The following is a 12,931-nucleotide window of genomic DNA, read 5'->3' as shown; positions in this document are numbered from 1 at the left end:
CATTCAGAAATAACTCCACTCATTGAGGAGGAAGAACTCAAGAACACAGCTAATCGGTACGTGAATCCTTTCCAAAGTGGAATAATAACTCGCTCCCTGCCAACGAACCCTGAATATCTGTGCTCCCATGACTCCAAAAATGGAGAGTTGGATCTTTTGCTTTTCTCTCTGCCTTGCACATGACATCAAGTTTTGAGCTATATGAATATAGCAGTTGGGAAATAGGACCTGGAAAGGAAATAAGGAATGCCTGAATTTCAATCTAGTCTCAGACACTTGTTAGCTGTGTGACCCTGGGCAAGTCACTTAATCTCCATTTGCCTCATTTTACTCATCTGTAAAATGGGGATAAGCATAGCATTTGCCCTCCCCCAGGGATATCATGAGGATTAAATGAGATAACTGTAAAGCACTCAGCACAGTGCTATGTATTAATGACTATATAAATGTTAACTTGACAGTAATGTCAAGATGGGTCCTCCCCCCCCCCCCCATTCCTTCATGGATATTTCATTCTGCTTCATTCATAGGAGTAGAAATTAATGGGCAGCTAGGTGAACTTGGAATCAGGACGATTCAAATGATGCTTTTGCCTCTCTTATATGTATAGACATGGGTAAGTCATTTAACCACTCTCAACCTTGGTTTCCTAACCTGTCTGAAATGAGTAAGGTATTTTGTAAAATGTAAAATTCTATATAAATGCTATTATTATTGTTGTTGTTGCTAATTTAGATATGAAAGGAGCATGAGAGGTCATCTGGTCCAGTCTCCTCATTTTACAGATGAATAACATACAGCTGAAAGCCTGTTACTTTTCCAGGATCCCATAGATCATAACAGTCTGGGGCAGCATTTGAACCCGGGTGTTCGTAACTTCATTTTAATCACTCCATTTACCAAACCAAACTGCCTGTCATTCGTCTGATCCAGGTCTATTAGCTATTCCAAAGTCTGCGGTAGGGTCCTAAATACACTAATATAAAATCATCTGATGATATGAGGGAGAACTATCCTTTGAGGGGATTTTCTGCATGTTTTGCTTTTCCCCCTCATTTCTTGGGGCTTCCATTTGGTCTATATCAGAAATACTGAGTTCTTCTAGCTGAGAGGGGCCAGGAAATAAGAGATAAAAGAATATTAATTTTAATTAAGGGCTAAACTACATTTTTTGCTTCTCTAGTAAGAGGTCTGGTGAAGGAGGTTATTGCTGGCCAGAATGACTATCGTGGGTGATTGTGTAGATTATACTTATTGATGCTATTCCTTTTCCTGACTCCTCAACAGGCTATTTCAAATTTCAAACATGCTTTATTGTTTTTACTTTACTGGAAGACCTATGTTAGACAGCATGTACTTTTACATTTGTCAGGATTCTCTCTAGGGATAATTATGTGATATTAGGTTCTAAAAATCTCATTTTTACTTTGAGATTTTGGTTCCAACTTATTATTTCATGTATGTAGGGAACGCTATCCTGAGGAAACTCCCTCTACTAATTCTGATTGCCTCCTGTCCTGCAGCTGGCAGTGGACTCAGACAATGAGACTCTTGCCCAGGGTTATTCAATGAACTTCAGAGATGGGACTTGCAACCAGGTCTAGCTGACTCTTGAAGGCAGCTCTCTATACAGAACAATGTAGCTGCTTCTCTTTTATCATACCATTTAATATTTTAATTAATTTTTAAAAATGTATATTTAGAGGCAATGCAACATAATAGAGAAATCACTGATTTAGAGTTCAATGAAATATGTTCTAATCCTGGTCCCAACATTAAAAACAAACAAACTCTTACCTTCAGTATCTGTTATCTGTTAATATCAATTCAAAAACAGAGTTGCCTCAAGGGATGGGCAATCTGGGTGAAGTGACTTGCCTAGGGTCACACAGGAAGTATCTGAGTTCAGATTTGAACCCAGACCATCCCAACTCATGACCTGTCACTCTACTGTGCTAGTGGTTCCCTAACATTTCTTAATGACTGTGTGAATATGGGTTTTGATGAAAATAGCATTTGACCCTTTTAGTACCTTTATCTGCAAAATGACTTACTTTCTCCACTAACGTAACATGATTGATATGAGAGAAATGCTTTCCTTATATACCTTAAAACACTAGATGAATCAGTTATTATAATTAAATTATATAGTCTTGACTTGTAATTTTGTCAATATAGGTAATTCTCAATAAGGAAACTCCCTTTTCCAACCCAGATCTGTGACTGCTCTACAATTTAAAGTCCGTGGGGGGGGGGGGATGGAATTACATGACTTTCATAAGATCATATAGGGTCAGAGGCAAAGATAAATCTTGAACCCAACTCTTCACAACTCCAACGATGGTTTTCTCTTTACTCCAACACACTGTCTCACCATTGTGATGTTACAAAGGGAAGAACTTCCTTTGGGTTACATTTAAATTCAAAAATACCATTTCAACCACAATGAATAAAGGTAACTGCTACTAAGAATACTCTTCATTCAAGGAGTAAAAAAAAAATAAGCAAATCATTTTGATAATTTCCCAGTGTATCTGGGGCACTGTTCCTCTAGAAACTCCCCTCAAAAAGGCACATCTGTAAGAATTCTTAAAGTTGCAGTTCATTCTGAAAAGAATAGAAGATAAAATGGGCAGCAGGATTTGCTGAATTTGGGGTAGATGCAGGGAAGTGATAACTTTATTTTCCTCATCAAGAGAAATGCTAATATGTATTTTGTTAGGCAACAGCCTACTCAAGCAACAGCAATCTCTCCTATGAGGAAATATCAGTCAACGCTACTCTCAGAGGAGCACTAAAACATTCAAGTTTATATATTAGCTATTAAAGACTAAATGCTCATCCTAGAAAACCTCCCTGTAAGAGAAGAGTGCTTTTCATGTAATTGACAAGAGAAGGGTTTGAAGAGAGGGTACTTAAAAGACAAGGGGAGGTTGACATGCTTTATTAGAGTGGTATTCAGAGAAAGTGGTTTTTTTTTTTCCTCTGAAGGTAGAGAATATAGACACTAGAGTAAATGCCTGAAACTGAAGGAATCTCATCAATACTGCTTCAGAAAGCCAAGGATAGCTTTTTGCAATGCCTACTGGATTGTATTTTTTACAGCTAAGAGCCCATAAGTGATATCATTTCTGTGTATAGGACCTGGAATTAGGTGTGTACCTCCCATTAGTAATGAGCACCTGTGTACCTAATTCTCTGCATCGAATGATGATGAAGCTTTTACCTCTTAAACTATATAGATTGCTTTTCTGCAGCATGAGCCCTAGAGCACAGTTGACTGAAAAGAAGGGGGCAAGACAGACAGAAGAGACAAGCAAAGAATTTTAGCTGAGCAGCTACTTAGTTGCCTAACAAATATATTTCTAGGATCTTTCTTTTCATATTCTTTGTGCAAAATATGTTGGAATTCATGCTGAGGATTAAAAAAAAAAGACTCCCAATGAGCTAAACAACTGCACTACATTAACAATCTGTTATCTTCAATGGTTTTAACAGAAAAATATGGCCATTTTCTGACTGCAAAGGAAGGAAACAGAGGGTACCCTGTATGAAGGATTTGTGCAAGTTGTATATCAATTCCTTTATTACTGAGCTTTATTTTCGCATTGAATAATTACTCACAGGGTGTATTGTATAACGTTATATGTATGTATTAAGGACCTCTCATCACTTGCTTTGCAGTTGCCTTGAGGAAAAAGACAGGATCTGGGAGGGATATTAAAGAAAATAAGAGACTAATGCCATGAAATACAATATTTAAGCCACTATTTTCCTTCCTTCCTTCCTTCTTTCCTTCCTTCCTTCTTTCCTTCTTTCCTTCTTTCCTTCTTTCCTTCTTTCCTTCTTTCCTTCTTTCCTTCCTTCCTTCCTTCCTTCCTTCCTTCCTTCCTTCCTTCCTTCCTTCCTTTCTTCCTTCCTTCCTTCCTTCTTTCCTTCCTTCCTTCCTTCCTCCATTTTCCCTTTCTTTTCTCCCTCCCTCTATTTTCATCTTCTCTTTATACTTGTATGAATAAAGTACCTCCACTTTTTCTAATATATAATTGATCTGTATCAACTTCAGGGTAGGACAAAGAATGATCTGCTGTCTTTTAAACACTAAATTCAGACCTAATGAAATAAATCATCACAGAAAGAACAAAATGTCAATGATTGAATACTAGTATACATATACATTTCAAAGTACAGTGATGAGATACCTTTTGAAAAAAAATGTTTGAATGATCAATAACAGAAAGAATTACAGTCAAGTAAATGCTCTGTTCTGATGTGTAGATGGCATTATTCCCACATGCTGATATTTCATAATTAAAGGTTTTTTTCTCCATGGGAAATTTTACTGAATTTTGCATTAAAAGAAGAAACAAACCATCAATCAGGAGGAGGTTGGAAAACTTAAACAACTCGACCCATTAAACTCCCAAAGTGCAGGCAAAACTGTACTGAACAATTTATTCTAAGAAACTGGCGATCTTTTAAGGCATACTACTACTGTACAAACATTAATGAGCAGAATGCTTATCAGATAGCATGTCCTGAATTCTTTTGTTGCTTCCTAGTAGAATATACTTTCCATTTGGTGGAAAGCCCTCAGACTAAGGCTTTAAATGAACCTTTTTGCAAGGTTCACAAGCTTTAAATTACTAGACCATGGTTACCATTGAGAAAAATCACTGAGCTATAGCAGGAGGGGAAAAAAAATAACCAGGTACAAGTTTAATTCTCTAAGGTTGCCATGTAAGTGCTGTTCAGAAAGGATTAAGATTTGTGGAGAACAAGGGAGCTCCCAAACAAACCATGTTAAAAAGAGGGAAAGAACAGTATAGCAGCCACAGCTTTTTGTGGGTTCAGTTTGTCTACAATTGGAGAAATGTCTACAATTGGAGAAAATTCCTATCAGTCAAAAGACAAGACCTAAAGTTCTTCTATTCTTCCTTTTGTTCAGACGGTGCTAGAGAAAAAATCAGAGCTTTTACGGTATCATAAATAACAATGGACACAGTAGCAAAAGTAACAACCCACAGTCGAAGTCGAGTGTATGGTACATTATACATGTACTTGTTTACTATTCAGCTAATGAGTGGAAGTTAATAGGACTCAGTACCAAACCATCAATAGATTTAGAGTGGCTTATTTTACTGCTGAAAACAGGCAATCTTCTTAATAGAAACCCTTTTATCAAAATCTGTAAGCCTCAGCCATTTCTGACTCTGAGACTTGTGACTCACCTACTCTTCTTTTAAGACTTCTTTTAATTTTCTGTTGCTTGAACAGATTTTGCTTTTCTTGGTTTCTGATGAGTAGAGGATCTGGAATAAAAAATGGAACATTTGTATAGAAAGGATAATTGTGTTTATATGAAAAAATGAAAATATTTACCAAAATTTGGACTGTTCCTGGTGACCCTGAATTACTTTACAGTAAAGTAAATTATTCAAATACCATTAAAAAAAACTTTGGAACAATTTGGTAAGACACTTACCTATGCTTTATTGACAAAGTGTAACAGAGCAGATAGAGTGCTAGGCTAGAAGCCCAAATCATAGCCTAGAAGGGACTTTAGAGACTATTAAATCCAACCTACTCCTTTAACAGACGAGGAAACTGAAGTTCAGATAGATCAAATGACTTAGCTGAATTTCAAAGCTGAGCTAGAAAGCCATCTTCTGACACCAAATCCCAAATTCTTTCTATTGTTCATTGTGTCAGACCATGTTCCAACCCTACCACTAACACAAGCTGTATGACAAGAGCAAATCACTTGACCCTTGGTTTTTTTCATCTATAAAATGGGCATGGATTCTTGCAAAGTTCAAACAGGACAAAGTATGTAAAATATTCTGTGTGTCGAATATATGTATATCAATATATCTGTTGATATTATTACTGCTTCTCTCGTGCTTGCATAATTTGAGTTATCATAAAATAAGGAGTTTGGGGTTCAGCTAGGAGGCTCACTAGATTGAGTTTCAGGCCTGGAGATGGGATGTCCTGGGTTCAAATAAGTCACTTAACCCTCATTACCTCACCCTTCTCTTCTGCCTTAGAACTAATACACAGTATTGATTCAAAGATGGGAGGTATTTTTTTAAATAATGGAATTTTCATTGTTTCCTTTGGTAGATTAGTTTATATGTCAAAAAAAAAATTTTTAAGCTCCTACCTTTGGGGCAGATAGTTGGCTCAGCAGATAAAGAATCAGGTATGAAGGTAGGAGATCTCAAGTTCAAATTTGACCTTGATAGCTATGTGATCTTGTCAAAGCCACTTAACCCCAATTGTGTACCCCTTAGATCAAAATTTTTCGTAGCCACTGTATAGTTTATGTCCTTCCTTCTCAGGTGCTAAATGCCTCTATTAGTTAGTCAACAATGATTTGTTAAGATAATTAAGGCTGGACAGTTGTTTCTGTCTGTGTAAATGTTAATGTCTTCTGAATTTCCACCTCTAATAATTATCATCCATTCATAACCACTAATAGTCAAAGTAAGTAGTACTTTTGAAGTCATTAAACAAAGAGATTCAAAACCTACTACAAAAATTACATTATATTATGTGTGGGATAAAAGTTTGTGCAAAACATGATTCTTGCCCTCATAATGCTTATGATTTAGGAGGAATAATTTTTTTTAAATTTATTCAACAAATTTTCATTAGATTTAAGGCTAAGTATTATATGATCTCTTCCCTTAATGCTATTTTAGTAAGGCACAGAAGATAAGAATGTATGGAATAATATAAATTAGAATATGGTTGGTTGCGTAAGAGGAACAGAGTTTTATAGACTCAGTAAAGGAGAGTGTCTTTCAGGTAGGAAAATTTCAGAACCTCTTATGGAGCAGATAACATTAGAGTTGGGCTCTGAGGGAATCTGGATTTACATTAGAAAAAAGATGTGTAGTTTATGGGTTTGTCACTTAGAAGAGATTCCAGGATAAGGCTTGTGCCATCTCAAGAACAAAGCTACAATGGTATAAAAGTGCAATGTAGGAAGCTGTGTGGTACAGTGGATAGAATGGCCAAATCTGATGTCAGGCACTTATTAATTGGGTGACCCTGGGCAAGTCACTTTACTCTGTGCAATTTTTTAAATCTGTAAAATGATCTGGAGAAGGAAATGCTAAACAACTCTAGTACCTCTGCCAAGAAAACCCCAAATGGAGTTACAAAGAGTTGGACACAACTGAAACAAATGAACAGCAACAATAATAAAAATGAGCATGTTTGGGGAATGGTAAAAAGTCACTATTGGCTGAAGTATAGGATTAATATTGGGGAGTAGTTGGAACAACGGGTTGGGACAACATTGCAAATGGACTGCAATGCACAGTTAAGGAATATGGATTGTATTGGGAGGCAAAGGAGAGGTTTATAAATTAAGGGAAGAAACAATTACATTTTTTTTCTCTAATCTTCAGGCTCAATTGGCTTCTTTACTGATGCCTAAAAATATGTCCAGGAATTCCTGTAAATTAAAACAAACAAACAAAAAAATGCAACAAAAATATTTTCCTTCAGCCTGACAGACTTTCAAATTATCATGTTAAATTTCTCCATTCATAGTTAAACTCTTAGTTGGTTCTATTACTCACTTCTTAACCTATTTTAGATTCCTACCTTACCACTCCACTAAAATTGCTCTCTCCAATGTTTCTATCAGTATCTTAATTGTCAAGTATAATTGCCTTTCCTTATTCCTCCCTTCATAGTTGTGGCGATCCTTTCCTCCTGAATAATTTATCTTCCATGTGTTTTCATTGCATTATTCTCTCATCCACATTTTGTGTCCTAATTTTCAGTGTCTCAGTTATGAGGCCCCCTTCTTTCTTTATACTCTCTCCTGGTGACCTCACCAGCTCTTAAAGGTTTCATTAGTATCTCTCTAGATGACTCTGAGATGTTTGCATCTAAGCATCCTCTCCCTACAACCTGAAAGGTTGTGGGTGCCACCATCCCTTCACACTCATCTTTACATATGATAGGTACTTATTAAATTATTGTTGATTGAAATGTTATTTGAGATATAATCTAGAAGTCTTGCATATTTTTTGAGGGGATGAGAGTTTGAAGAAAGGGAAATGAGTTAGGGACTATTATTATAGCTGTTATAATCTTAGTAGAGTTTATTGAAGTCAAAACTAGTCTGGAGACAATGGGAATAGAAAGTTAAATGGATGTGATTGCTATTATAAAGAAAGTGATGGCTAGTTGAATGAATCTGTGTGGAAGAAAGGAAGAAGTCAAAGATCCCTGAGGATATTTGCTTGGGTGACAGAAATATACATGAGGTATGGTTGTAGAGAATGATAATGAAACAATAATTTGAAGTGCTGACAGAATATTAAGATAAGGTTAACTTGGAAGGAGTTGCAAATTTGATGTCAAACTTGTGAGGGCTATCAGGGCTAAAAATGAAGCCTTTAGTTTGGATGGTGTCACTAAGGTTAGAAATGTAGAGGGACAAGAGAATTAAAGGCAAATCTTTGAGAAAAGCCTATACTTAAGAGTATGGGAAGTATTAAAGAAGCCAGAGAAGGCACCATCACAGAAGTAGGAAGAGAACAAGAGGGAATTCAGTATCAGAAGTCAAGGAAATCATGAAGTTCTAGATAGAAAAGGTAGTCAACACTATGAGATTAATTTTAATTTTATCTTCAGCTGTCAATCCCCCCCCTTCTTTTATCTCCCAACATAGAGAAGTCAAGAAAAACATACATATAATCAAGCTAGACTTATGAATTAACCATGTACTCCACCAAGCCCCAAAGCCACAATCTGAGTCCAGAACCTCTTTATCTGGGAGTGGGTAGCATGCTTCATCATGAGGTCTCTGGAATTGTAATTGGTTATAATGTCAGAGACTGTAAGGGAATCAAGGAAAATAAGACCTAATAACTTGTGTGAGAGTTTAGAGATCTTTTAGAGTTTTAGAGAACTGGTGACCAATGAGAGAACAATGTGAGGGGAGAAGTAAGAACTGAAGTCAGACTGAGGAGCAGGAGGTAAGGAAATTGAGGCAGTGAGGGTAGATTTTTGTTCCTTGAGATCCATTAGAATGGAGGAAAGATCCTTCTTCTAAGGAAAGAGGGAAGGAAAGTGAAAGTCTACAGAAAGATTTTGAGAAAAGTAAGGCATAGTGAGATTATTTTCCCTATTCTCCACTGGTAGCAAGTAGTAGAAACAGACTGTGAACACGTCTTCTTATGCCAAATTCAGTGCCCTATCCTTTGGATCAAAACAATGCTGGGATCTATATGCAACCATCCAGCCATTTGCTAGTCTGTAAGCACATCTAAGAAATGCTTACAACCAAAAAACTAACCAACCAAATATACACCAAAACAAAACCAAGCTAGCCTCTGCTCTCAAGGCACTCACTCTCTAATGGGGTGAGACAAATGCAAACAAGATAGACACAGGATAAATTGGGGACAGTTTCAGAGGGAAGCAATTAACATTCAGGACAGGGAAAGGCTTCTCGCCAAAGGTAAAATTTGAGGTAGGACTTGAAGGAAGCCACAGAAGCAGGGATAAGGTGGAAGAGAATTTGAGGCATTGGGGACAGCCAGAGAAAAAGCTAGGTCAGGAGATGGAGTATCAACAGCTAGAAGAATAGTGCCAATTCACTTCATTAATTCATCTTACTTTTGTTTAAGTATTTAAGTTTTTCTTATGAGACAGTTTACTATATTCTGAGGGTATAAAAAACAATGCCCTAAATTGTTTTTTCCTTCAAAGAGTTTATATTATACTAGAGGGGGATAATGTACACTAAATAAATAACTACAAATGGACAAAAAGTAATTTCTGGGAGAAGAGTACAAGCAAATGGAGAGAATCAGTGTAGACTTACTTTAAGAGGTGGTACTCATTCTGAGGCGTGAAGGAAGTCAAGGATTCCATGGGGGAAGAGGTAAGAAAAGAGAATTTTGAAGGTATGGGGGAGAACTTTTACAAGAGTATGAAATTATGAAAAATTGAATGCCATATATAAGTGTAGTAGGTAGTCCAGTTTGTCATTAGATTTTAAGCTCCCTGAAGGCAGGAGTACTCTTTTGCCTCATATTGTATCCCCACTGCTTAGCACTGTGTCTGGCATATGGCATATGGTGCTTCAATAATACTTATTAATTGATAGATTGATTGGAATGTAGAGTATGTGGCAGCTAATAGCACATAATTCACCTGAAAAATGTAGGCTAGGGCCAAATAGTGAAGAGCTCAGAAAATTGTCATAGATGGAGAGAATACTTACACAGTGAAATCCTAGATCTCTGAGCTAATGGTTTATGATATCAAATATTTGAAAACCTGCACAGCAAAAGGAAGATCTGTTTATGATAAACTAGAAAGATCACTGATGGTATGTCCAGAAATAGATGTATTTTGATATTTATAATTTTGCTTTTTTATAAATGTATAGATAACATAAACAAGTGTTTTCTTTTTTATTTTCATGGGAAAGACATTTACACATTGAACACTGTCATAAGAACACACTCATATCAAACTAAAACCCCCAAATAAAACCGTAAATGCACTGATGTGAAAGATAGCCTGCTTTGATCCACATTCATCTGACTCAATAATTCTTTCTCCGGAGAGTATTTTCGTAATTAATTCATTATTGCTTGTTTTGCTTTACTCTCCATGTCCCAATTTCCATGTTGTTGTTTTTTATATTAATGAAAACATTCTTTATTTTATACAATTGTTGCTCAAATCAAGGTGCTTTTCCTTATTAACAAATTGCAATATTCTTAATGCTTGACAGTGTATTAGCTACACTGACCCTCACATGAAACTTTTGCATGCTGTGGGTTTCAGGGTATTTGGTTTGAACATGGATTTATAATCCCAAGCCAAACTAAATTTAAAATGAGCCCTTATTATAGCAATGTATGGCTTTTCTTTTGAAGAGTATTGCAACTTCTCTGGTAAAATGTATCTATCAGAACTCCTGAATCTGCACTTTCTCTCAGACCAGTAGTGAATCTTTTGAATTTCATCTCCTTTCTTTAACCTCCATGAAATGATATTTATTTCATTTTTTCCCTCAAAAGACAAAAACATTAAAAAAGTCAAATTAATTTCCAAACTTCACAAATGTGTCATTTTAATGAAATCATTTGACAGTACAATGGTCAAGCCAACAATTCTTCTCTCTCCCCTCCCCAAGAAATCCCATCGGAGGCGCTGCCTGCATTCTTGAGTCAGACTATCTCCGTGGACTCTGGCATGCTGATAATTTACTTTGTTATTAACAACAGGGCATGGTCACATGGGCAGAGATAGCGGGTACACTTCAATAATAACAGTTTTACAAAGAAAATGCACTTTAGTAATAAAGATATCATTAATGAGAAAAACCTGCTCTTAGATCTTTAATGAGTGAAAATTCTTTTGTGGCAGTCTGCCCATGAAACATTCCCTGGATGCAAAAAAGAAAAAAAAATTGTTTAAAAAACAAACAAACAAAAACCTTTCACCAGATTAAAGGTAAAACCTGCTGAGATGTAATTTTCCATTTACAGGGTGCCAATGATCTGTCACACACACTTAAACTAGCTGGTGTCATAAGAGAAGGGATCATTAAGAAATGTCCTCCCTGGGATATAATCTATGGTCAAAATGTGTATGGTAATCAGAGCCCTACATCTTTCCTGACTAAAACTAAAATAAAGCTGACTTAGTTTGGAGGTAGAAAGGAGAGTGTAATCATTCAAGTGAAGCCAGACCTAGAGCAAATGTTTTCAATTAGATATTCACCTCTCCTGAGCAAATTTTCAAATTCAACAGTGCTTTCATGCCAATTAACACAAACACATACACATATACACATCACCATCGCCACCAGCAGCAGAAGCAACAGTAACAACAGCGAGGACTAATTTTTTTCCCCTTAAACATTTTTTTTTTGCACTTGTCCTGGTATGTGAGACCAAACATCATTTTGTATCTCTGAACAAGGCAGGAAGAGAGAGGGAGGGAGAGAGAGAGGGAGGTAGGGGGGGGAGAGAGAGAGAGAGAGAGAGAGAGAGAGAGAGAGAGAGAGAGAGAGAGAGACAGAGAGAGAGAGAGAGAGACAGAGACAGAGAGAGAGAGAGAGAGAGAGAGAGACAGAGAGAGAGAGAGAGAGAGAGAGAGAGAGAGAGAGAGAGAGAGAGAGAGAGAGAGAGAGAGAGAGAGAGACAGAGAGAGAGAGAGAGAGAGAGAGAGAGAGAGAGAGAGAGAGAGAGAGAAGAGAGAGAGAGAGAGAGAGTTTGAGTCTGGAACATTTCATTTCCTAAATTAATGGTAGCCGAGAGGAGCTTTCCTGCTATATGTTCAATGGCATTTCAAAACTCCAAATAAACTAAAACAAATAAACCACCTGATCTTTTTTTGACCTAGATTACTACTTAAACAAAGGTACATATTCTTCATTTACCTGAAAAGCAATTAGGTCCGCTGGTGACAGGACTGTGAAAAATGTAGCTGCACAATAGAAGCTTTTATGTTTGGAGGGAAAAAAAAAATTAAAGCTGAAAAGTGTGTGTGTGTGTGTGTGTGTGTGTGTGTGTGTGTGTGTGTGTTTAGCCAATGTTCACATTGGGAATATAAATGCAATTCCAAAATTTAAATTGGTTTGGGATTAGAAATATTGCTATTGTTAAACATGATAGGAAGAAAAAATAGAGGATTTTCCCATTTACCCTCTGGATTCCAAATTTAAAGACTAGACATCCGTGTGTTTTATACCACACATAGCCAGAAGTAATTTGATATAAATTTTTCTTTTTTCAATCCACGACTTGTTTTGGAATATTAGCAAGCTAGATTTCCACAAAATTGGAAGAGGGGGAAAAATCTGAGAAAACTGAATGTTGACATTTATATTTAAGTATGAAATTTATAAATCCCTCAAATATTCACATGTCTTCGCAGGGCA

At 36.5% G+C, this 12,931-nt stretch overlaps 1 protein-coding gene across 1 annotated transcript in view; it reads right to left on the bottom strand.

Annotated features, from left to right (window-relative positions):
- TENM3 (teneurin transmembrane protein 3) overlaps positions 1 to 12,931 on the bottom strand; it is a 3,501,974-nt gene that overhangs the window by 944,091 nt on the left and 2,544,952 nt on the right. The window contains exon 10 of the mRNA XM_056802938.1: positions 5,229 to 5,309. The gene's annotated coding sequence lies outside the window, so the exon portion shown is untranslated. The remainder of the gene's footprint in view (positions 1 to 5,228; positions 5,310 to 12,931) is intronic.

The sequence above is a fragment of the Monodelphis domestica genome, chromosome 6 (assembly GCF_027887165.1).
Source record: "Monodelphis domestica isolate mMonDom1 chromosome 6, mMonDom1.pri, whole genome shotgun sequence".
In the NCBI taxonomy this organism is placed as follows: domain Eukaryota; kingdom Metazoa; phylum Chordata; class Mammalia; order Didelphimorphia; family Didelphidae; genus Monodelphis; species Monodelphis domestica.
Note: the sequence above shows the minus strand (reverse complement) of the source record. Positions and strands in the feature narration are given on the sequence as shown.